The sequence below is a fragment of the Prionailurus bengalensis genome, chromosome B4 (assembly GCF_016509475.1).
Source record: "Prionailurus bengalensis isolate Pbe53 chromosome B4, Fcat_Pben_1.1_paternal_pri, whole genome shotgun sequence".
Taxonomy (NCBI): domain Eukaryota; kingdom Metazoa; phylum Chordata; class Mammalia; order Carnivora; family Felidae; genus Prionailurus; species Prionailurus bengalensis.
The window spans coordinates 83,161,938-83,186,708 of NC_057358.1; the positions used below are offsets into that span (position 1 = coordinate 83,161,938).

The 24,771-nt window shown below is 42.1% G+C and overlaps 1 non-coding gene across 1 annotated transcript; it reads left to right on the forward strand.

Annotated features, from left to right (window-relative positions):
- Positions 1-237: 237 nt before the first annotated feature.
- Positions 238-344, forward strand: LOC122474092. The gene has a single exon (XR_006294785.1). It is a non-coding gene; the product is annotated as a U6 spliceosomal RNA (small nuclear RNA).
- Positions 345-24,771: the final 24,427 nt, after the last annotated feature.

Sequence of the window (24,771 nt, forward strand, 5' to 3'; positions counted from 1 at the left end):
TGAGTGGGGGAGGAGCAGAGGGAGAGGGAGACACAGAATCCGAAGCAGGCTCCAGGCTCTGAGCCGTCAGCACAGAGCCCAATGCGGGGCTCAAACCTACAAACTGTGAGATCATGACCTAAGCCAAAGCCAGATGCTCAACCGACTGAGCCGCCTAGGCGCCCCTCTTTCTTTCCTTCTTAAAAAAAAAAACTTGTTTGGGTTGAATTTCTACCACTTGTCTCTAAAAGAGTTCTAGTGCTCGCTTCGGCAGCACATATACTAAAATTGGAACGATACAGAGAAGATTAGCATGGCCCCTGCGCAAGGATGACACGCAAATTCGTGAAGCGTTCCATATTAAAAAAAAAAAAAAAAAGAGTTCTACTACAGAAAGATTGACACTTAAAAAGATAATTTCAGTCAGTTGAGCATCCAACTCTTGAATTCGGCTCAGGTCATGATCCCAGGGTTGTGGGATCGAGCCCTGAGTTGGGCTCTGTGCTGAGTGTGACACCTGCTTAAGATTTTCTCTCTCTCTCCCACTGCCCCCTCCCCCACTCTTGTTCTCTCTTTCTCTAAAATAATAATAATAAAAAAGATTATTTTAGTAAAATAGGTAGGTGGATAAAGAGAAGTATGGTATGGAACAGAGAAAGGGGTATTTAGCCCAACCTGGAACTTCAGAGTAGATTTTCTGGAGAGCCCCGCTGGGGTCAGTCTTGCCCACCCGAGTCTTTCAGGCAAAGGAAGCTTCAGGGTGCCTCAGGGATCTGTAACACTCTGACAGAACCTCAACAGTGAGATTGTATCTCCAACTCCAGCCTTCTGGAAACCATGGAGACGAGGCAGCTTCCAGCTGTGAAGCCAGAGAGGTGCCTCTAGGAAGCTGCCCTTGCTCATGAAATGGTCTCACCCCCAGAGTTTGGCCTCTCTCCCAGATATGCTCCCTTGAGGACACTCATTCTCCCAGGAGATTTAGTGTCAACTGGACGTTAAGTACCAGATGCCGGAGATAGAGCATTGGGAAAGATAGACAGGATCCCCAATCTCAGGAGCGATAGATAATTAAGCCACAAGTTAAAACACAGTGTGAAAAGTGCATGACTGGGGAAGTAAGGGCACCAGTCCCAGCCTGGAAGACTTGCACGGAAACAGGAAGACAAGAGAAAAGGAGGCATCGAGTGCAAGTATTTTTTAAGGTATTTATTGATTTCTTGATTTATTTATGTGTGTGTGTATTTCAGAGTTTTTAATCATTTTGAAAACACATAACAGAAAAAGATAAAAATAAACAAGGGGAAGCTACAGAAATTTAAAAAGCCTATTATTCCTCCTGATTCCTTAAAGTTGGGGAGCATTCACCTTAAAAATCTCTGATTATGCTCCACCCTGACTAAATAGCTGATGACCACCTACTATCAACATAAGAAAGTCATAGGCCTTACATGCTATGTTCCCCAAGTGCCTGACTGATGCCATCTCCTGTGACTCTCACTTGCTTATCTCATGCTCCAGCCACGGAGCACTGCAGTCCATACCCTTTTGCACCTACTTCCTCTGTACCTGTTACTTCCACCGCCAGGAAAGACTTCCCTACCCAGCTCGCATGAATGTCATTTTCCTTTTTTAAGGTTTAAAGAACATTTTTTTTAATGTTTATTTATTTTTGAGAGAGAGAGAGAGAAAATGAGAGCAGGGGAGGAACAGAGACACACACACACACACAGAATTTGAAGCAGGCTCCAGGCTCTCAGCTGTCAGCACAGAACCTGAAGCAGGGCTCGAGCTCACGAACCATGAGACAATGACCCGAGCAGAAGTCGGACACTTAACTGACTGAGCCACCCAGGTGCCCCTCCTTTTTATGGTTTTTAAATGAAAAGTTCTCTGCAGATGACTTCTTGTTCCTCTGTGAAGTGGGAGCCCAGCACATCTGATGTGAAGATTGAGGGCAAAAGGTTGAAAAAAGGGGTGAAGGTTTGAAATCGTTTAGTATGATGGGAGAGGAAGTTAGCTAAATGAGAGAGTGGCTGATTTAAGCTGCATGACGCTGGGGGCTTTGTCTCATTGGTTCATTGAAGTGTCCCAAGTGTTTCAAAGAGTGTGTGGCACATGGTAGTCACTTAAATATCTACGGAATAACTGAATACGTTAGTTCCAGGTGTTGTTGGAGTTGACCATTAGCTATAGACCATGAGGTCACGGTGGCACCAACATACTCAATGTACACATCAGTGGCTAAGGAGGGAAAGAAAACTGTGAAAGGGCTCAGGATTGAGCCTCCTTCAACTGAAATAGTTTTATGGATTCAAGGAGCTTGAGGGCCAAGCCCCACATCTGCCACACCCAAGCCACACAATAAGGGTTTCTAATCCCTATCATGTGCCCGGATCAAGGGGGGAAACCTCTCATTTTATATTCAGGCCAAGTTCCCACCAGTAACAAGACTAAATTTCTGGTTTGGAAGGGGCCATGGGTCTGCCCAGGGAGAGCAATGTACAGCTGGCCACATGCCAGGAGTGGCACAGTCTCCCCGTGGTTGATCTGCCCCAAATTCAGAATATACCATGAAGACATTTTCCTGCTGCTTCCGCTCTGAGTCTTCTTTGAGACCCTGCTAAGCCATTCTCTGAATTACTCCTTCCATTACACACCAAATCCCTTTTTGCCTTCTTTCAGAGTGAGCCCCCCAGAAACCTTATTGGATAGCTTTCTGAGCCCCTTCATAGGTGATCTGTTGGGCATTTCTCTAGACTTGCCCTAGAACCTTCCCCAGGTCGTTTCCTTGTTGGAAATTTCCTGGGTGGCTCACATGGCAGTTTCCTAAATGCTCAACAATATTACCTTTGAAGTTTTGCTTCTTTGGTCCTTCACCAAAAAAGCAAGAGTCCATTTTTGCTTTGAGCTGTGATATCTCTGGAAATCTGCTCTGATACCGTACCTGTGCCAGAGACTCTTGGGTCCTATGGGCCAGCTCCCACCAGGCAGCTGCTTCTAGAAGTCCCAGCTGGGAGTTAACGTTCCAGGAAGGATGGAGGCTGGTCCATAAGAGTCCATATTGTCATCGGAAGGGGTTAGGAGGTGAAAGACTAAAGACTTGCTGAGATCTTGGGGTCACAGAAGGTAAATCCCACACACAGTCCAGATGTTTCTGCAGCAGTGCCATTCTGAGTGTTCAGTTTCAGTGTGGGTGAGAGACTATTCCACGTTTTGATTTATGGGGAAGGACACACAGCTGGTTCTAAATGGGGAGGAGAAGGAGCAGGAGTGGAGAGAGGATCCCAGGTGGGCCTGGATAGACCTGAGCCAGAGCTTTGGGCTTGGTTTGGGGCAGAATTTGTAAGGGTGGAGGCTAGGCCGTAGGGTGTGGTGGCTCTGGAGCTGGGGAAGCAACAGGGATTCTTTAGCCCGCATTTGAACTTGGAAAGTCATGAGAGATTCTTTGAATGAGACAGAGGGAGAGCCTCTTGGAAATCAGCTACAAGACACCAGACAGTAGCTACCCGACTAGCTAGGCAGAGAGAGGAGACCCCACAAAGTCTGGCCTATTTCTAAAACATTCTGCAGATGTTTCTCCTCAAGGTCTTGGCATCCTGGTGCTGCCAAGTGTCGTGCCGCCTCTGGTTTGCTTTTGTTCCTCCAAGAGGAACCGCATGAAGCATTCTGCTTGTCATCATGTGACTCCAAAGTAGTATTTCTCGATAGGGGGCAGCTTTGTCCCCCGAGGGCCATTTGACAACGTCCGGAGACATTTTTAGTTGTTATACCTGAGGATGTGTATTGGCATCTAGGGAGCAGAGGCCAGGAATGCTGCACAGCATGGCCCTTCACAACAAAGAATTATCCAGTCTGAAATGTCAGTAGCGTCAAGGTGTCTGGGTGGCTCAGCTGGTTAAGCATCTGACTCTTGATTTTGGTTCAGGTCATAATCCCAGGGTCATGGGATCAAGCCCTGTGCTTGGGATTCACTCTCCCAAATCCTGCTCCAAGTTAGAATTCAGATGGTAATCTAGCCTCAGTTATCTGGAAGTGATTTTTCCTTTTCTTTCTTCTTCCAAGAAAGCTTATCTCTCCAGAAGCTCTTTAAAATCAGGGCTGAGGAGGGGTGCCTGGGTGGCTCAGTCAGTTGAGTCAGCTGTGCTGACAGCTCAGAGCCTGAAGCCTGTTTCGGAGTGTGTGTCCCCCTCTCTCTCTGTCCCTCCGCCGCTCATGCCCTGTCCTCTCTCTCTCTCTCTCTCTCTCTCTCTCTCTCTCTCTCTCTCTCTCAAAAACAAATAAACGTTAAAAAAAGTAAAATAAAATCAGGGCTGAGGAAAAAGGCTACCGGCCTCCACAAGCCTGGTTGTTGAGTCTTGCCTCAGGTACCCTCAGGTGAGCATGAAATAAAGGTAAGCAAGATAAGCCTGGGCTTAGCAGTGAAAAGACTCAGAGAGAATCCCATGGTTAAGAGGAAGTGAGGGGCACCTTGGGGTACATAAAGTCCAAGGGCATGGGGGATCTTGGTGGTAAAGATGAGAAAGCTGACGGTGGGGGCAAAAGGAGGATAAATGAAGGTTAGGAAGGCCCAGGGGCAAGGGGGGCTCTGAAGGCAGTGTGGATAAGACCATCATTGGGTGTAAACAAAAGGAGTGTGGGAACGTGGGGGCCAATAACAGAGCAGCTGCTAATTGCAGACAGAAGGCCAGTGATGCTGTAAATGGAATGATGAGAAGATGGGACTTGCTGAGAAGTCAGGGTCCACCAAGAAGAGGGACAAAGAGGGAGAATAGCTCAGTTATGAGGCAGGTCCAGTGCAGGCAATGGGCCTCCTGAGGTACTCCAGACGTACATAGGCAGAGGTTGAAAAACAGGCCAGAGTTATAAAATGTTCCTACAGGGAAGCCAGTAAGTGGTCTCCAGGAAGGTCTGGGGAGACCAGAATCAGAAATGATTCAGCCAAAGGAGATGTGGAAACCAAAGGGGACAGAGAGAGGGAATGGCATCTTCCAGAGGCTCCCTAAACAGCAGAAGGTCAGCTTCCTCAATTGTTATTTCACATACCTCACAGCAGGGATTTTGATAAAACAGTTGCCAAAAGCTGCCCTTATCAGAGATGGGAGTAGTAGCCAGGAGCAGAACACAGACCCAACATTCTTCACGTTCTCCCATATGCCTGACTTCACACTGCTCCTTTCCCCCCCATCTTGAAACTTTTGTTCACACTCCCTTTTCTGTCAACTGTAGCTTTTCATGTCAGCTCCAGGCTGCTTGGACGTCCTAGAGCTGCATTGGCAATGAAAGGAAGAATAATACAGAAAAGGAGGAAAAGAGATTCATCATCATTTCAGAGGAAAAAGTAGGTCCCAAGCAAACTCAGCTTATTTCAGGCAAGCTTTCCAAGCTGCGATCCAGGAGGTTGGGTTACATGTAATAAAGGTAGAAGCAAAGAGATCTTACAAGTGACTGAGTAGAATGGCCCTTTGGAGGAGACAGTTGGGAAATTAGAATCTGAGAATTGTAAGAATTATTATTCAAGGTCCATGGTCAATAGCAAGAACATAAGGCTCTTGTATGAATAATGCCTTATCATTTACTAAGTGCTTTCAGGTACATTATCCCACGTGCTTCTCACAACCACTCTGTGAGGTAACAAGCCAGATGCTATCTCTGAGGAGGAATCTGAACCATAAGGAAGTTAACCCACTTCTCCAAAGTCAGGACCCTGAAGTCCCACCTTCCTATAAAACCAACCAATGCTGTCCATTTCATTCCACACTTCCTCCAAGGGGGCAAGACCCATTCATTGCCCAATTCCTTCTCCCTGTCCGGTGGATGGCCAAAGCCAGCAATCTAAGAGCCACTTGGCTCTGAGTGCCTTCCTATGATCTTCCCCCTAAAGGACTTTGTATTATAAAAGGAGATATATGCTCTATCCACCGATATCCTCAGATATTGTGGGCCTGGGACCTCATGAAAAGGAGAGATTAAATTTACCCTCAGAAAACTCAGGTTGAATAGGCAGAAACTTACTGCTAAAAAGCAAGCAACAGATAAGAGGCTGGGACCCAATTTTCGCTTTCCTTTCTCTAGATGATCCCAATGTTCATTATTCACATATAATAGGACTTCATAAATTATTGGAGCTCTCTATTCCTTCCGTTTCTTTTCTCTTTTTATTATTTTAACTACCATTTAGTAGAATTAACTTTTCTGTTGGTGTACAGTTCTGTGGATTTTAACACCTACATCGGTTATTATAGCCTACAAATCAGGATACAGAACAAATCGCTACAATCAGGATACAGTTCAATCACCCCCCAGACTCCCTCATGCTGTCCTTTTAGAGTTACCCTGAACCACCCATATCAGTGGCAACGACTGATCTGTTTTCCATCACTGTAGTTTTGTGTCCATCCCACATGCTAAACACGTGCAACCCCATCCCAAGGTCTCCAAAGTAGCATCCTGTTACGGCATCAGTTCAAAGCACAAAATCTCCTCTAAATTTCATCAGCTCCCAAATTCCAAATCTCATGACATCTTATTTCATGGAATCAGGTGTGGATGAGCTGTCTGGTCACAATTCTTCTCCATCTGGAGACCTATGTAATTAAAGAAGTTATCTGTTCCCAAAGCAAAATGAATGGTGGTCTGGGCATAGGATAACATTTATAGAAATTCTGGCTCAAAAAGAGGGAAAACGGAAGGTATAAAAAAGTCACCAGGGCAAAGCAGTTTTGAAATGCAGTCAGGCAAACCCGCTTAGGTCTCAAGGCCTGGGCATAATCCTCTGTGGCTCTGGGTTCTCCATACTCTGTGCTCTTGGCACCACCCTCTGGGCACTGTGGTTCACCCTATGAGTCATCTTTCCTTTTCTTATAAAAGTTCGCATGCATGCATTTGCAGCTGAATAGCTTCAGCTAATTTATTGCCAGTTGAAATTTGGGGTTTGACAGTTTTCTTTCATTTCATTAGTCTCTCTATCCCTTTCAGCCCAAGCTGGCAAGTGTTTCTGCTAAAATAGAGTTCTCAAGAATCTTGTGGGTTTTGCTCAGTTTTACCTATGGTGCAACCAGCTGGGGACAGAGGGGCAAGATCATGTGGCCAAAGTCCACTGGTAGAGACTGAGCAGATTCTCTGAATAAATGGGGGAAAATCCCCCAAGAGGGCGCTATGTGACATGTATCTCTAGTATTGGAGGGAGGGGCATATCCTTACTAGCATTTCAAAGCGCATATATTCTTTTATTTTTTGTTAAAAAATTTTTAGTGTTTATTTACTTTAGAGAGAGAGAGAGAGAGAGAGAGAGAGAGAGTGAAAGTGGGGCAGGGGCAGAGAGAGAGAGGGAGACACAGAATCCAAGTAGGTTCCAGGCTCCAAGCGGTCAGCACAGAGCCCGATGAGGGGCTCAAACCCACAAACCGTGAGATCATGATCTAAGCCAAAGTCAGATGCTTAACCGACTGAGCCACCCAGGTGCCCCTCAAAGCATATATATTCTAAAGCAAGATCCAACTGTTATTAAAAGTACTGGTTTTGTTTCCAATAAAACTTATCAATACATCAATCATGAAATTTATGGGAACTCTAGTTAAAGATGAAGAAGAAAAGAAAAATCAAAAGAAATCCCACCACTTAATGATAACGCCTGTTAATGTTGTGTTATACATTCTTTTTATGTCTCCACCCTCTGTAAACATTTTTAAAAACAAAAATATGATCGTACCGTGCAACAAGTTTTATGACTATCTTTTTTCACTTAAAATAGTTATTTCTAGGGGCGCCGGGGTGGCTCAGTCGGTTAAGCGTCTGACTTCATCTGACTTCGGCTCAGGTCATGATCTTGAGGTTCGTGAGTTCGAGCCCCATGTTGGGCTCTGTGCTGACAGCTGGGAGCCTGGGACCTGCTTTGGATTCTGTGTCTCCCTCTCTCTCTGCCCCTTGCTCACTCACACTCTATCTCTCTCTCTCTCAAAAATAAACAAACGTTAAAAACAAACAATAGTTATTTCTATGTCACTTTATTTTTCTCTAATATATTTCTCTAATAATTTTGATAATTACATATTCCCTTATATGTATAAATCATAATTTGTAACTTAATGAATATCAAGTATGTTCACATTTAAACATTTGATTAATGGGGTGTCTGGGTGGCTCAGTTGTTTAAGCGTCCAACTCTTGGTTTTGGCTCAGGTCATGATCTCACAGTTCGTGGGATTGAGCCCTGCGTTGGACTCTGTATTGAGGGCATAGAACCAACTTGGGATTCTCTCTCTCCCTCTCTGTCTGCTCCTCCCCCCCACCACACACTCTCTCTCTCTCAAAATAAATAAATGACTTTAAAAAAACATTTGATTGATGAATAGAAGATACAATCACACTATTGTTTAAGATCCATTTCTTCAATAACAAGAATGTTTAATATTTTTTACATTTACTTTCTAGTGATGTTTTTCTATAAATTGTACTTAGAGCTGAGGAGACTTCCATGTGTTATTTATTATATGCATTTTCCTGTGTGCCAGGGATGTTAATTCATTGTCTATTAAACATATTGAAATCTTTCCTTCCAATTTTCTTTTGGTTATGTTTAGAGTATTTTTTGGTAAGAAAGAAGATTTTTTTTTTATACCCCACACCCTCAAGAAAGAAGATTTTAATTTTTAGTCTATCTGTAGATACTGTCTGTATCTTCCTTTATCCCATATATGTTTTATATAATCCATCTGAAAGGTATGTTTGTGTATTGTGTGAGATCGGGATCTAAACTTTTTCCCTACTTGGACAGCCCATTGTGTCAGTACCCATTCACTGAAAAATCAGTATTTTCCACTCATTTGAAATGTACTGCATTTTCATATATATGTGGGTTTATTTGAGGGACTCTGTTTTGTTCTCCAGAGGTATTTGTCAATTTCTGAGATAGTGCCATAGGATTTTAATAATAATAATATATATTTAGTAATAATTTTATGGTTTTGATTAATAAGGCAACCCTTCCCCTTTCCTTCTTCCCAAATTTATTTTATTTTATTTTTAACAATTTTTAATGTTTATTTATTTTTGAGAGAGAGAGAGAGAGGGAGACAGAGTGTGAGTGGGGGAAGGGCAGAGAGAGAGGGAGACACAGAATCCAAGCAGGCTCCAGGCTCTAAGCTGTCAGCACAGAGCCCAATTCAGGTCTTGTACCCATGAACCACGAGATCATGACCTGAGCCAAAGTTGGATGCTTAACTGACAGAGCCAACTAGGTGCCCTGTATTTTATTTTATTTTTAAAGTTTATTTATTTATTTTGAGAGAGAGAGAGAGAGAGAGCACATGTGGGAGAGGGACAGAGTCCCAAGAGGAGAGACAGAATCCCAAGGAGGCTCCACACCATCATCATAGAGTCCCATGCAGGACTCAAACTCACAAATCGTGAGATCATGACCTAAGCCAAGATTCAGTCAGATACTTATCTGACTGTGCTGCCTGGGCACTCCAATTTTACTTTTTTAAGTTTTATTTCTTTATTTCGAGAGAAAGAGTGCTTGGGTGTGTGAGTAAGGGAGGGACAGAGAGAGAGATCCCAAGCAGGTTCCATGTCCTCAGTGTAGAGCCTCAGGCAGAGCTCAGTCTCATGACTATAAGATCATGACCTGAGCTGAAATCAAGAGTCAGACACTTAATCTACTGAACCAACCAGGCGCCCCCCAAATTTGTTCTTTTCAATCAGTAGTTCTCAAGGAGGTAGTTTTGCCCACCAAGGGACATTTGGCACTGTCCAGAGGCATTTTTGGTTGTCACAGTGGAGAGGGGCTGGCTAGTGGTATTTGGTGGGTAGAGGCCACAGGTGCTTCTAAAATCCTTTTATGTACAGAACAGCCTCCTACAACAAAGAATTATCTGGCCCCAAATGTCAATTGTGGCAAAGCTAAGAAAGCCTTGCAGATTAACTTTATTATCAATCTGTCAAGATCCCAAATAAATAAAATTTGAATTATGAATGGGACTACATTAACTTTGTGAGTTCCTTTTGACAGAATGATAAGTGTGTGTCTTCCTGTCCAGGGACATTCAGTTCTGCAGTAACTCCATATAGCTCCCTAAAAATCACTGTACTATGCACAAGTACATGGTGCAATCCACAGGGTTTATTGGGAATTGGGTTTAGGGACAACGCTGAAACTCTTTTTTCAAAACACGTTTCTTAAAAAGAGGAGCCTAATGAAAACTATAACATAGTTGAATCGTTAAGAAATATATAGGTACTGCAATAAATATGGCATCTCACCTTGAGAAAGACCTGAAGTTTGCCTGTAGAAGGATTGTAGCTTGTGGGTTATTGTAAATGATGGTAGGAGGATCATGTGAAATATGATGGAAAGTTCTAACACCAGATGTGGAGGACTGTGGCTCATTGCCCTTGACTGGGCATTGAGGTTGAACAGGACAGTTAAACCATCTTTTCTGGCCTTAAATCCTCGGACATGATTTTCTGACTTTGAAATGTAGGTCCTTTGAGGCATGCATTTATAATAAATAGCTGTTTCACAGAAATTGACCTTTTGATCCAATGTGTAGAATTGCTCCATTAACCTCTGTATCACTGCTGGAAATCCTTTTGTGGCTTTCTCGTCTGCACAGACAGTTGAATGGAAGTTGTAGTGGTGTCTGAACCCACTAAACCAGCCACTCAAAGGAGCCACGTCTGCAGGATTTGGTGATTTTCTCACTAGCGTCTTCATAGTTAGATAGTGCTTTAGGTTTGATTATTGGAAAGTGTTCATGATTGTTGTTTGTGTGCATGTATTCCTACACAGCTGGGTTCAGCTGGATGCAGTTCTCTGTGTCCACCTAGTGTTTCTGGCACAGGACATTGTGCATTAGCAAATGGGAAATTTGGATTTTGTCCTAATTATCCTAGAACATATTCATCTCATTGGAATAAATTCACATTTTCAAAACAAGTGTTACAACAGAACTGACTGTATGTTCTTTTTTTAAAAGTGAAATTGCTTTATTTTATTTTTTAAGTGTTTAGTCATTTGTTTTGAGAGAAAGAGAGAGAGTGAGTGGGGGAAGGGCAGAGACAGAGGAAGGGAGAATCCTAATAAAGCCCCATGCTGTCAGCGCTTAACCAACTGAGCCACCCAGGTGCCCCCAAATTGCTTGATTTTAAAATAAAGCATATTTTGTATTAATTATAATTTATGTATGACATTTTGTATATGCATTACAAAAAATACAAAATACAGGGGTGCCTGGGTGGTTCAGTGGGTTGAGCATCAGATTCTTGATTTCAGCTCAGGTCATGATCTCACCATTCATGAGATCCAGCCCCATGTAGGGCTCTGGGCTGACAGCATGGAGCCTGCTTGGGATTCTCTCTCTCCCTCTCTCTTTCCCCCTCCTCCACTGGCACATGTTCTCCCTCTCTCAAAATAAATAATAAATTAAAAAGTACAAAATATAGCAAGTACAGAATAGTCATGAAGAAAAATAATCTACAGTCCTATCGGCAAGAGATACTTATGATTTATTTTTTATTTTATTTTATTTATTTTTAAAGTTTATTTACTTTGAGAGAGAGAGTGAGTGGGGAGAGGGGCAGAGAGAGAAGAGAGAGAGAAGCTCAAGCAGGCTACACACTGTCAGCATGAACCCAATCTCACAGACCACGAGATCATGACTTGAGCCAAAATCAAGAGTGGGTCACTTAACTGACTGAGCCACCCAGGTACCCCATTTTTATTTTTTATTTTTATAAATATATATATTTTTAAATTTTGGGTTTGTTTGTTTGTTTATTTAAATGTAATCTCTACACCTACCATGGGGCTTGAACTCACAACCCTTATATTAAGAGTTGCATAGGGGCGCCTGGGTGGTGCAGTCGGTTAAGCGTCCGACTTCAGCCAGGTCACGATCTCGCGGTCCGTGAGTTCGAGCCCCGCGTCGGGCTCTGGGCTGATGGCTCAGAGCCTGGAACCTGCTTCCGATTCTGTGTCTCCCTCTCTCTCTGCCCCTCCCCCGTTCATGCTCTGTCTCTCTCTGTCCCAAAAAATAAATAAATGTTGAAAAAAAAATTAAAAAAAAAAAAAAAAAAAAAGAGTTGCATGTTCTCCAGACTGAGCCAGCCAGGCGCCTCTAGATAATTATGATTTAAATTTTGGTATATTCCTTCCAGATTTCTTTATAATGCTTATGTTTATATAGTTGAACTCATACTGTATATATAGTTTTATATCTTGCTGTTTTTCAGTTCACATAAGCAATTTCCCATTTAAATCCCTAGTTTTTCATGTCATGAATTTAATAGCTGTGTAATAATCTATTAATAAGTCAATACACTTTTTAACCTACTGTGGACCATTTAGGTAATTAGCAACATTTCACTATATACATAATGGCTCAATGAAAATTTTTGTGCCATTGTGTATTTTGTAATTTGTATATTTTTAAGGTTTGGATTACAGAAAGTAAAAAGGCTAATGCAAATGGTAAAACATGAAGGATCTTGATGAGTGTTCTCAAAATATTTTTTTAAAGAATTATACTAATATACAATGCCTGTTGTGTTTAGTTACACTAGTTTATCTCTGGTTCATTGGCTTTTAATTAAAATTATTAACCAGAATGTGCCCTTAGTTTTCTTCTAGTTCTTCCCTGACCAGTTGAAGCCCTAACCCAAATCCTCCAGCAAATATCTTTGACATCCTGGAGCCACTTGCCAAGGAAAATCTCATTCTCACTGACCCTCTTCTCTGCTATAGTCTCCACTCCTAAGCTCTGACAGAGGAATATTATATGTGGGGGGTCAATATCACTTAAAGTTGACAGTTGGGACCTCAGCTGTCCAATGCTACTCTAGGTCTCTACTCAGGCTCCTGTCATATTCCCAAACACCTGTTTCACATGCTCATTCTTCCCCTTTCTCTCAACTCCCACCACCCATTTTCTTCCCTTTAAGGAGACAGTTCTGCCTTCTAATTCACTGAGAAATCAGAGTCATTGGTCTGGATCTCTCAGTTTCCCTCCCCATATCCCACCTACTTGTCAGCAGCTCCTCATGCTTGTTGGCTTCTCCACAGGAGATGGGAATAATGGAATCTCTCTTCTGCCATCCTGGCCATGAAGCCCACCTTTTCAGCTCCTCAGTGACCCAGACTGATCAATTTTCTATTCTCTCATTAATACTTCCTCTATCTTCTGATCCCCTAATTCAAATACCCTCCTCTATTCTCTCTTTCCCCATCCTCACTCTCCACCCCAAGGTCTTTATTATATAGATTGCTATATACTCTTTCCACTAATTTCTTCTCCTCCTCCTACCAGGCAGGTCTATGTTCTTCTTTGCCCAATTTGCAGGAATACATTGTTGGGGTAATAGATTGACTTGATACTTCTGTAAAACAATTTGGCCATAAATAACAAGGCTAAAGCATGGCCCCTTCGCCACCCCTTTGTCAGATAAACACCATTGCTATCAAACTTTTGCTTTTCATTTACATACACTTACAAAGACACATACACTCAGAATATGTACAGTTGATTTTTTTTACATAAAGGGTATCTTTTGGTTCATATTCCACATCATGCCACTTTTATTCAGCAATATAGCTTATCAATCTACCCATATTAAAACATGTAGATTCACTCTGTCCTTTTTAACTTCTGCATAGTATTCCATTAAATTGACATGCCATTGGGGGGGGCAATGAAATTTTGTTTCCCATTTTCCATTATTATAAACAATACTACAGTGAGCCTCCTTCTATAAACCTCATTGTATATACGTGCAAATGATTTTCTAGTACATACCTAGAAATGAAAAAAATTAAATTGTATTTTAAAAAGGGGGTGCTTGGCTGGCTCACTTGGTAAAATGTGCAACTCTTGATCTCAGGGTTGTGAGTTCAAGCCCCATTCTGGGTGTAGAGATTTCTTAAAAAAAAAAAAAATAGTACATACCTAGAAATGGAATTTCTGGTCACATTTCCCCTCCATGTACTTATTATTTATTTATTTTTAAATTTTAATTAAAAAAACTTAATGGAAAACACATGTGCACAGTGAAAAAAAAAGAATTCAATAAAGGAGATGTACAATGAAAAGTAAGTTTTTACCTCAGAACTATCTGCTAGTTCTCCAGTTCTCTTCCCTAGAAGCAATCACTATTACTAATTTCTTGGATAACATAAATATTGCTTTATGGCACATTCTGTTGTGTACTTTGTTTTTTTTTTTAATATCTCAAACATACAGAAAAGCTGAAAATACAGTATAAAAAACTGTGTTCTTTCTGAATTATTTGAGAGCAAGTTGCTAACATGATGCCACATCACCCTTGAATACTTTAGTTGTATTTCCTACCAACAAGATCATTCTACATAACCATTCTATATAAGCCGTCAGTATCAGGACATTGACGTCGTTACCTTACTACCATCTAATCTTAGACCCTATTTGACTTTTGCCAATTGTCCCAATATTGTTCTTTGTAGGCAAAGATCCAGCTCAGAATCACATTTCATATTTACTTGTCCTGTTTTAGTTTCCTTCAGTCTGAAACAGTTTCCCAGTCTTTCCTTGATTTTCATGACCTAAACACTTTTGAAGATTACAGATCAGTTCCGCTGTGCAATGCACTTCAGTTTGGGTATGTTTGCTCTTTCCTCAGGGCTGGATCCACACCAGGCTTCATTGGCAGGAATATCACGCAGGGGAAGCTATTTTCCTCTCACTGTATCCACTCAGGCAGTGTATGATTTCAATTTGTCCCATTACTGACAAAGTTCACTTCCATTACTTGATTCAGGTGGTGTCTGAGAAACTTCTCCACTATAAAGTTACTTTATTTTCCATGGTAATTAATAAATATTTTTGTGGGGAGGTAACTGTGGAAATGTGTAAATATTCTATTGCCCATTAACTAGCGAATATCAATATGGACTCATGGTTTCCTATTTTATTCAACTGGTTCTTTTCTATTAACTTTAGTATTTATTTCGATGTTCAGTTCTTCACCTGTTCAGCCAGTGAGCCCTCACTTCAAACCACCTTCTGTGTCCAGTTGTTGTGTCCTTGTCATTTTTTTTGAGCATTGCTTTACTTTCTGGCACAAAAGTGTATTCCAGGCTTATCTTGTACTTTGGCTGCCTCAACCCTGAAATCAATATCTCATTTCCTTGTAGTGGAGAATGGTATTTAGAGTCAGGGTCTGGGTGCTATAGGGGTTTTGTGGTTATTGGAATGTTGCTGGTCCCAGGCCCTCTCAGTGAGAGTTAGGGAACATATGCATATATTCACATACACAAACATACTGATCTTATTAAATTTTTTCACTTTTTAATTTATTTTAGAGAGAGAGAGCTAGTGGAAGAGAGGGACAGAGGGAGAGACAGAAACCTAAGCAAGCTCCACGCTGACATGGGCTCAGTCCCACAACCCTGGGATCATCACCTGAGCTGAAATCAAGAGATGGGTGCTCAACTGACTGAGCCACCCAGGCGTGTCTCAAACACACTCATTTTAAAACCTCTATATCGGTGCGCCTGGGTGGCTCAGTTGGTTGAGTGCCGACTTCAGCTCAGGTCACGATCTGACTGTGGGTGTGAGACCTGTGTAGGGCTCTGTGCTGACAGTTTGGAGCCTGGAGCCTGCTTCGGATTCTGCGTCTCCCTCTTTCTCTACCCCTCCCCTGCTCGTGCTCTGTCTCTGTCTCTCAAAAGCAAATAAATGTTGATTTTTTTTTTAAAAATCCCTATTATCTATCTATCTATCTATCTATTATCTATCTGTCATCTATCTATCATCTATTGAAAAGCTTGACTTCACTCAGATACCTTCAATTACAGTCCAACATCTCAGAGTTCATTCTAGTTTTCACCTTTTCTGTAATTCTTACTCCCTTCTGGGTGGGAACACTTGTTTTCATCTTCCTTAGTAGATTTACTTATTTGAGCAAAACCCTTGTATATGACAATTCTCCATTGCCCCTTCCTGTGTGCATATTCCCTTCACACCCCTCTTTGGGCTCCAGGACCTCACACCAGGCAGCCTTCCTTTATGGACTCCCTCTTTAACTAGCTCGGATCCTGACGTTTCTTTCTGGCTTCTATGGCTCCTGCTATACACCACTACCTCCACCCAGCATGCATGCCTACCTTGCTTTAGGACTGAATTATTCAGGAGCAGGCTGGTACAGAAGAGGAAAAGTGAACCTTGTTTTTAAAAATTGTCATTTTAGGAATGCCCAGGTGGCTCAGTCAGTCAAGCATCTGACTCTTGATTTCAGCTCAAGTTATGATCTCATGGTTTTGTGAGTTCGAGCCCCATATTGGACTCTGCATGGGCAGCACAGTGCCTGCTTGGGATCCTCTCTCTCCCCTCTCCCTCTGCCCCTCCTCTGCTCGCTCTCTCTCTCTCTCTCTCTCAAAATAAATAAATAAACTCAAAGCAATTGTTATTTTATTACTAACTTAAAATGACAACTGTATATTCTTTTTTTTTTAATTTAAAAAAAAATTTTTTTTCAACGTTTATTATTTTTGGGACAGAGAGAGACACAGCATGAACGGGGGAGGGGCAGAGAGAGAGGGAGACACAGAATCAGAAACAGGCTCCAGGCTCTGAGCCATCAGCCCAGAGCCCGACGCGGGGCTCGAACTCACGGACTGCGAGATCGTGACCTGGCTGAAGTCGGACGCTTAACCGACTGAGCCACCCAGGTGCCCCTCAGCTGTATACATTCTTATCTTTTAAAGTGGAGCATTACAGATAAAACCAAAGTCTCTCTTGTTCATTGTCCCCAATTTTCTCTGCCCATTCTGTCTCCAGAAGTAGCCTACTATTATTAGTTTGATGTGTTAGCATTCTAAACTTAAAAGAATAATTTTACATTCATGCATATGTTCCCCAAGCAAACAATATATGTTAATCTTTAAAATTTTACTCTCTCCATTTTAAGAAAAGCCACTGAGACCTTGAACAAGGCTTACCAGGAGGATTAGTCAGGCCCCTTAGTTTGCCCGTGACAGAAATCCAACTCAAAGGGGCTTACGTAAAAAGAAAACGTATTGGCTCATATAGTTGGGAAATTATATGACAGTACAAAGACACTGGGAAAACAGCAAGGGCACAGACCAAGTAATCATGTGCATCTAGGCCAGCAGTCAAAGCATTCCACCCAGAGCAGTGGGAGTGAAACAGCACTGGTAGCAAGACATCCACATACTGACAGCACACAATCACATTGAAGGAGGATGTGATAAACATTTATTAAGAAGAGATTTTGCAAATTCTAGTTAGTATCCCACAGAACAAGTTTTTGGTTAGCTGAGTAAGGCTACCCCATTGTGCAATTCTAGGTAGCACATTGAAGGGTTGGGTTCCCAGCTCTGTCCAGGAACATTCCAGTGTAGATAATGGAGAAACTACCAATGAAACCCTAAAGATGTTGGCACACAGGACCCGGTTCAAAGAGAAAACGTTTATGATGGTAATACCTGACTTTCCTGAGTTATAATGACACGCTAGATCTTGGACCTCCTAATTCTTGTTAATGTCTTTCTAAGTTGTGAATTTTGTCGACAGCAAATTACTGGATCTCTTAAAAGTATCCCTGGTTAACTCTTCCTTAAAAACATTATTTTTAACTCTTTCATTTTGTATATGAGAGTTAATCCATTTGCATTTAATGCTCTATTTGAGAGACATTTTTACTGCCCTCCATTTTATCATGGTTTGCTCTCTCCATTCATTATGTAATTTCTGTAGTGGACTTAAAACTCATTTTTCTTTTAACACAATTATTAAATAGGCTTGTCTGAACCATGCATTTTTCTGTGTCAACTTCAAACATTTCAAAATAATTATCATAATATTTTCCTGTAACTGATTGTTACCTTTGAACTTATTTCTGGAGATGATAAAGTACAGAGGTATCTTTGCAAGCCGGTTTCCCAGCCAACCAGAAGTTTCTCTGGTCAATTATAGCCTGGTAGACAGTATGTCTGGACTGCTCACGGAGGTTCAGCTCTGGGTGTAACCTCTCTGCCAGGTGCTTTGACAGTGAACCCTTATCCCTCTCCTGCTGGTATTTCACAGTCTTGTTTTTGCTGTTGTTTCTTTTGGTGTCATATCCAAGAAACTGTGGCCAAGACCAATGTCAAGGAGCTTTTCCCCTATATTTTTGTTGAGGAGTTCTAAGGTTTCAGGTCTTACATTTAAGGTATTACATTCAAGTCTTTAATTCATTTCAAGTTAATTTTTGTGAATGGTGTAAGGCAGGAGTCCAATTTCACTCTTTTGCATGCGAATGCCTAGTTTTCCCAGCACCATTTATTGAAGAGACTATCCTTTCCCCATTGAGTATTGGCTCCTTTATCAAATATTTGACCATATATGCATGAATTTATTTCTAGACTCTCAATTCTGTTCCATTGGTCTATGTGTCTGTTTTTATGCCAGTACCATACTGTTTTGATTACTATACCTTTATAGCACTGGCTCTTATTTTCTTGCTCCACAATATACCTGAGAGAAAGCAAACATTTTCCTGAATAACAGTGGCTCCTACCCTCCAAGGGAACTATGTATTTCATTACACTATTAACAATTATGTCAGGACAACAAGCATAAACAGTATTGCTCCAGACACACTGGTGCATGTGGGCAGCCTAATTACAGCCGTGAGTTCAACTGGGGAAAGGGTTTAACTTCCTAAAAGAATGTGTGACTATGTCAGAAAGCCCAGGGGTGTAAGCATCGGTTAGGACCTGGGTAGAAAAATAGAAACCAGCGCACTTATTTTAAGAGAGAGAATTTAACATAAAGAATTGTTAACCAGTGACCGAAAGATTGAAAAGATGAAAGGGAACATTGACATTTTCTGGAGGTGGAACTTCAGGAAGCTGCTACCTCTCCTGGGGCTGAGAAAGGAAAGATGTTGGGATCATGTAGAGCTTCACGCTCCAAAGAGAGACTCCCAGGGAGTTGGCTGGGGCCCTGGCTGGGTGGTGTCGGCGCAGTGGGAGCTCTGAGGTCTCTGCAGCACAAGGACCCAGATCTGTGGGGAGAAGCTGCCAGCTGGCTGGTAGTAGCATCTCTGAAGGGACATAATGAGGCCCATTTAGGGAGTGGAGTGTAGGAAAGAACTACACCTGCAATCAAGTATTGCTGCTGAAACCAAGTGTTGATGGCACGGTGAAGAATGGTTGCTAGGGTGGCACTGACAGAAGCAGAAAGCAAACAGGAAGGAATAAATCCCTCACCTATCCAGCCTTCTCATCTCCCTATAGAGCCCCTATTAGAAGATCCTAACAGGGGGGCACCAGGGTGGCTCAGTCGGTTAAGTGTCCAGCTCTTGATTTCGGCTCAGGTCATGATCTCGTGGTTCATGAGTTCGAGCCCTGTGTCTCGCTCTGTGCTGATAGCTCAGGGCCTGGAGACTGCTTCGGATTCTGTGTCTCCCTCTCTCTCCGCCCCTCCCCTGCTTGTGCTCTGTCTCTCTCTCTCAAAAATAAATAAAGATTAAAAAAAGAAGACCCTAACAGGGAGAGCTGGCAGAAGAGGAATACGGTTTGTTGGGGCACCCGGGTGGCTCAGTCGGTTGAGCGTCCAACTCTTGGTTTCGGCTCAGGTCATGATCTCATGATTCATTAGATTGAGCCCCGCATCAGGCTTTGCACTGGCAGTGAGGAGCCTGCTTTGGATTCTGTCTTTCTCTCTCTCTCTCTCTGCCCCTTCCCCACTTGCGCTTTCTCTCTCTCTCTCAGGATAAATAAATAAACTTTAAAATTTAAAAATAAAAAAAAGAAAGAAACATGGTTTGCAGAATTCCAGGCAGCATAAAACAGGGCACAGAAGGATTGAAGCTTAGAGAAAATAGGTCATAACCAGCACGTTCCATCTCTTTGGCTACTCAGCATCCACTCAATCCTTCTATGTATATTGAACTTCTATAAAAGATCAAAACAACTTTATGCCTTGGGTGGTAAGATGCAACTTTCCTTTGTACAAATGAAGACATTCTCATTCTCTCACCTTTACCGAATTCTGACACCGTATCCATCCCTGGGTGATAAGTACAGTATCCTCTGGAAGAAAGTTCCCCTTCACCCCTATCATATGCCCCATTAGAGTGAGGACTCAACTCATTATCCATTTTCCAAGAGAGAAAGGGATTCTATTTTGAACAGGTTTGTCTCTGAAAAATAGCTTCAGTAAGCTTCAGGTGTGAGTTCATAGTGATTATTCCATTCATATAATGCTATGTTGACCAAACTGCTGTTTTCCCAAATAGAGATCACTTATTAAAAAAAAAAAATTAATGATTATTTATTTTGGGGGGGGAGGGGCAGAGAGAGAGGGAGACACAGAATCTGAAGCAGGCCTCAGGCTCTGAGCTGTCAGCACAGAGCCCAACATGGGGCTTGAACCCACGAACCATGAGATCGTGACCTGAGCTCAAGTTGGATGCTTAATCGGCTGAGCCATCCAGGTGCCCCAACTAGAGATCCTATCCTAAGAAAGCACTCCCTTCTTCTCTGGAACTTGTCCAGTGGAAATCCCCATCTGACCCCCTCTCTTTGAAGTAGCTACTGCAGCCTATACAGGAATCAAATGAAACCATTCCTGGTATTTGTTCTGTGCCACTCTCCTCATCTCCTCACACCTGGTCCAACACCCCTCTGACATTCCTTGAACGCGGGCTTTGGCTGCTCTCCTCTGCCTCATCTACTCAGCTGCACCCTGGCATCAGTTTTTTGACTTAACATTCCACACAAACCCAGCCTCAGCACTCTTCTGCAAATGACACGGTTCTCTTTCTGTTGATGTGATCTCATCCAGCTGATGTGGCAGGATTGGGCACTGACAATGCCCCTATGTGGTTTTACAGTAATACTTCTATTCACACACTCTCCCTGCTTGCATTTTACAGACCAAATCTATGCAAATACTTTACTCTCTACTGCAGCCATGGTTTGCAGTAATTCACCTCAGCCAGTTAACTCTTATGGATTCTGTCCCCATGGCATTAACTTGTCCTGCAAGCCTGACAAACTTCCTTATCCCAGATAATGGGTTAATCTTACTAGCCTTTGGCTCACTGGTGCCAGCCTTGCTCATTGAAGGTCAGTGCACTCAATTTGTAGCTATAATCCCTTATTCCTAAATGGCATAGAGCTCATAGCTGCATGCATCCAGTCTTAGGGGATTTCCTGGAGCAAACTTCCTCACCCTCCTTGCATCGAGTGATCAAATTCCACCCTGTGAGCTTCTCTTCTGAGGCTTACTCTCTTGGGTCTGGAAGGGACCTGGATTTGAGAGAATAGATGGTTTATTTTCAAGGCAGCAGGTGCTTCCCTCTAACACCTAGAAGTCAAATATCAGCAAAAGCAAGGGTGAATTGACTGTTCTAATCTTTGTCAATATCACTTAGTTACCATCTCTTATAATAAGAACCTATTCTTTCTTTTTAAAATTTGATTCCCAATAAGATGGATAAGACATACATCACTTTATACTTTTTCCACTAAAGTGAACTACGTCTGTATTTGGCATTCTTTTGAGTAACCTAGACAGTCTTTCCCTTGCTAATTGGCATAATTATGGTCAGAGCTTGAAGTCCCTAGACCTGTTCTGCACCATCACACATGGTGTGACTAACCATTGCTTCCCTTAAGTCATATCCCTAAGGGTAGTTGTATAAATTTATGTTGAAAGATCCTGGCCAATTGATTTTCAAACATAACTTAATACTGCTGAATGGAATGGTAAGGGCTATTGTTATGGACCAGTGCTTCTCAACTTTTCATTTGGCTATGAATTAACTGGGGATCTTGTTGAAATGTGGATTTTGATTTAGGAAGTCTGATATGGAATCTGGGACTTTGCATTTTAAAATAAATTCCCAGCTAATGCCAATGGTGCTGGTCTACACAACATATTTTGAATAGCAAGGTTCTGGACTGTGTGATAAGCAGCCTCTCCCTGCTTTTCAGCGTGTTCAGGGTAGGTGTCATGAACACCTTCAAAAGCAGTTTCCTAGGGCCCCTGGGTGGCTCAGTGGTTGAGCATCCGACTTCTGCTCAGGTCATGATCTCATGGTTCACCCGTTCGAGCCCCGCATCGGGCTCTGTGCTGACAGTTCAGAGCCTGGAGCCTGCTTTGGATTCTGTGTCTCCCTCTCTGTCTGCCCGCCCCACACTCATACTCTGTCTCTCTCTTTCAAAAATAAATAAAACATTAAAATAAAAAAAAAAGCAGTTTCCCAGAACTTGTTTGTATACACATTGTGACTTTTTTAAATTGGGTAGTAAGAAAAGCAATAAATAATGGCAGCTTTAGCGCATCAATTAGTATCTATTCTCTACTGAAAATCCACTAAAATGATAGTAAAATACCTTTTATTTTATTTTATTTGTAAAATACCTTTTAAAATGAGATAATAAACTCACAAGGAAAAAGAGAAGACATATAGCAATGACATTTTAGAAGAAAGCAAATGGACAGTTGGTAAATGATTTATCAGAATTGAAAATACTGAATAACAAGCCAGAAGTGGGGAACTTAATAAGCAACTCAATTTAATTGAAGAACTCCCCAAAAGCTCAAGAACTGGGGCCCGAGACATCTCTGGAAGTGGGGGTAAAGGAGGGCCTGAGAAAAGAAGGATTGTTTGAAAACCTATATAAGAAACAGACCATCAGACTCCCTCCCAAATATGTATAGCAACTGTCCCTCTCATACCTGGGAAGAGGGGGTAAAAACAATGATATCTACATGAGAGTGGGGGCTGCATTTTGTAGGGTTAAGGGCATAGATATTGTTCTGGAAATGAGTTGAAGTGAAAATGTACATACTGAGTGCTAAAACCCTGAGCTCAGTCTTCTTTCTATATATATTTATAGAATATGTATATATATATATATATTTTTTTTAATGTTTATTTTATTTTATTTTTGAGATAGACAAAGCGTGAGTTGGGGAGGGGCAGAGAGAGAGGGAGACACAGAATCCGAAGCAGGCTCTAGGCTCTGAGTTCTCAAAACAGTGCCTGATGTGGGGATCAAACTCACAGACTGCAAGATCATGACCTGAGCCAAAGTTGGATGCTTAACCAACTGAGCCACCCAGGCACCCCTCCTTTCTATATTTGACAACTTGAATGGTGGCACAAGACATATGCCCACTGGGTGAGAGACTGAAAAAGCCTCTCTGGGAAATCTCTCAAATCCAGGAGAAACAGAAGTTCTAGGACACTGATATCAGGGATCCACTGAAATAGTCCAGTGACAACAAAACAGTGAAGATCATAAGTGATAAGTGCTACCAATTTGCAGTTCTTTACTTCCCTCCTCTTAAATGTGAGCAACTAGCTAAGGATTAACAGATATTAAAAGAAAACATCGAGTATGGAAGATAGCAAAATGAGCCAACGGAATAAAGTCACCTGCAGCAAGCAGAAAATGATGCAAGAGGGACACAAAACACTCTCAATATCTTCAGAGGGATAAGAGAAAATATTGCGTACGTGAAACAAAAAGAGGATGCTATTAAAAAAGAAACACTTGGAGAACCGAAAAAGTGTGACCTCCAAATAATAGAACTATTAAACCCAATTAAGTTAGGAAGCCATAATTTGTCTTATAGCAGTCTGATGAAGGAAAAAATTAAAGAAGGCAAGCAGCTGAGCTGGCACTGCGCTGTTTGTTGGTGTTGGGCTCCAGCCTGTTTAGGCCACTGGCTCTGCAGTCCCGTCTGAAGTGGGGAGATGGGTGGCCTCACACGGCGGTGCAGCACACATCTCTGGAGCCTGACTGCTGCAGCAGAAAGCCTGGCTCTCCTCTCATTAGGTTCCTCATCTGTAGAATGGGCATGTTAATAACAGCTAAGAGTTGTCAAGATTAAATGAGTTAGTATTTGTAACATACCTAGACCAGTGTCCTGCACCTAAGAGGTGCTATGTAAGGATTTACTGATGAGTAGAAAAAAAAAACCTGTCTGAATGGACTAAAAAAAAAAGCTGATGCCCTTTACTACTCACAAAAGATTACAGACTTAAGAGTTAGGTAACCATTGGGGCGCCTGGGTGGCTCAGTTGGTTAACGTCCAACTTCAGCCCAGGTCATGATCTCACAGTTTGTGAGTTTGAGCCCCGCGTCAGGCTCTGTGCTGACAGCTTGGAGCCTGGACCCTGCTTTGGATTCTGTGTCTCCCTCTCTCTCTCTCTGCCCCTCCCCAGCTCATGCTCACATTCTGTCTCTGTCAAAAATAAATAAACTTAAAAAATTTTTTAAAAAGAGGTAACCATTTATCATTTCTCCCATATTTTATGCCAGCTTCTTAATGAGCTGCTGGTTGGTTGTCTTTCCCATCTAATTCATGAGAAGGAAGCTACTCCACAATTAGTATCAGATGATAATAATGTATCTTAGCAAATGTCAGGCACAGCTTTAAGCCTTGTGTACATCAAATCATTTAATCTTCTCAGTTAATAAAACCAAAGCACAGAAAAGTTAAGTTCCATATCTAAGCTTACATAGTTGGTACGTGGTGGAGCCAGCATTCAGTTCTAGAAATGCTGGCATTCAGTTCTGGAAATGCTGGCTCCAGGCTTCCTGTGCTTCGCAATGACAATGGCTGCCCTCAGAGAGCATGTTCTTTTAGGAATAGCATGTGATTTTAAGTGCTACTGTTCTTCCTTTTGTCTCTGCTGTTAATAGAAACCAATTACTGACCAAGCCTCAACAAGACTCACCGGTTCCCAGTGTGATGGTGTTTCTGCTGGCCACACAACCACACAGCTTCCTCCCTA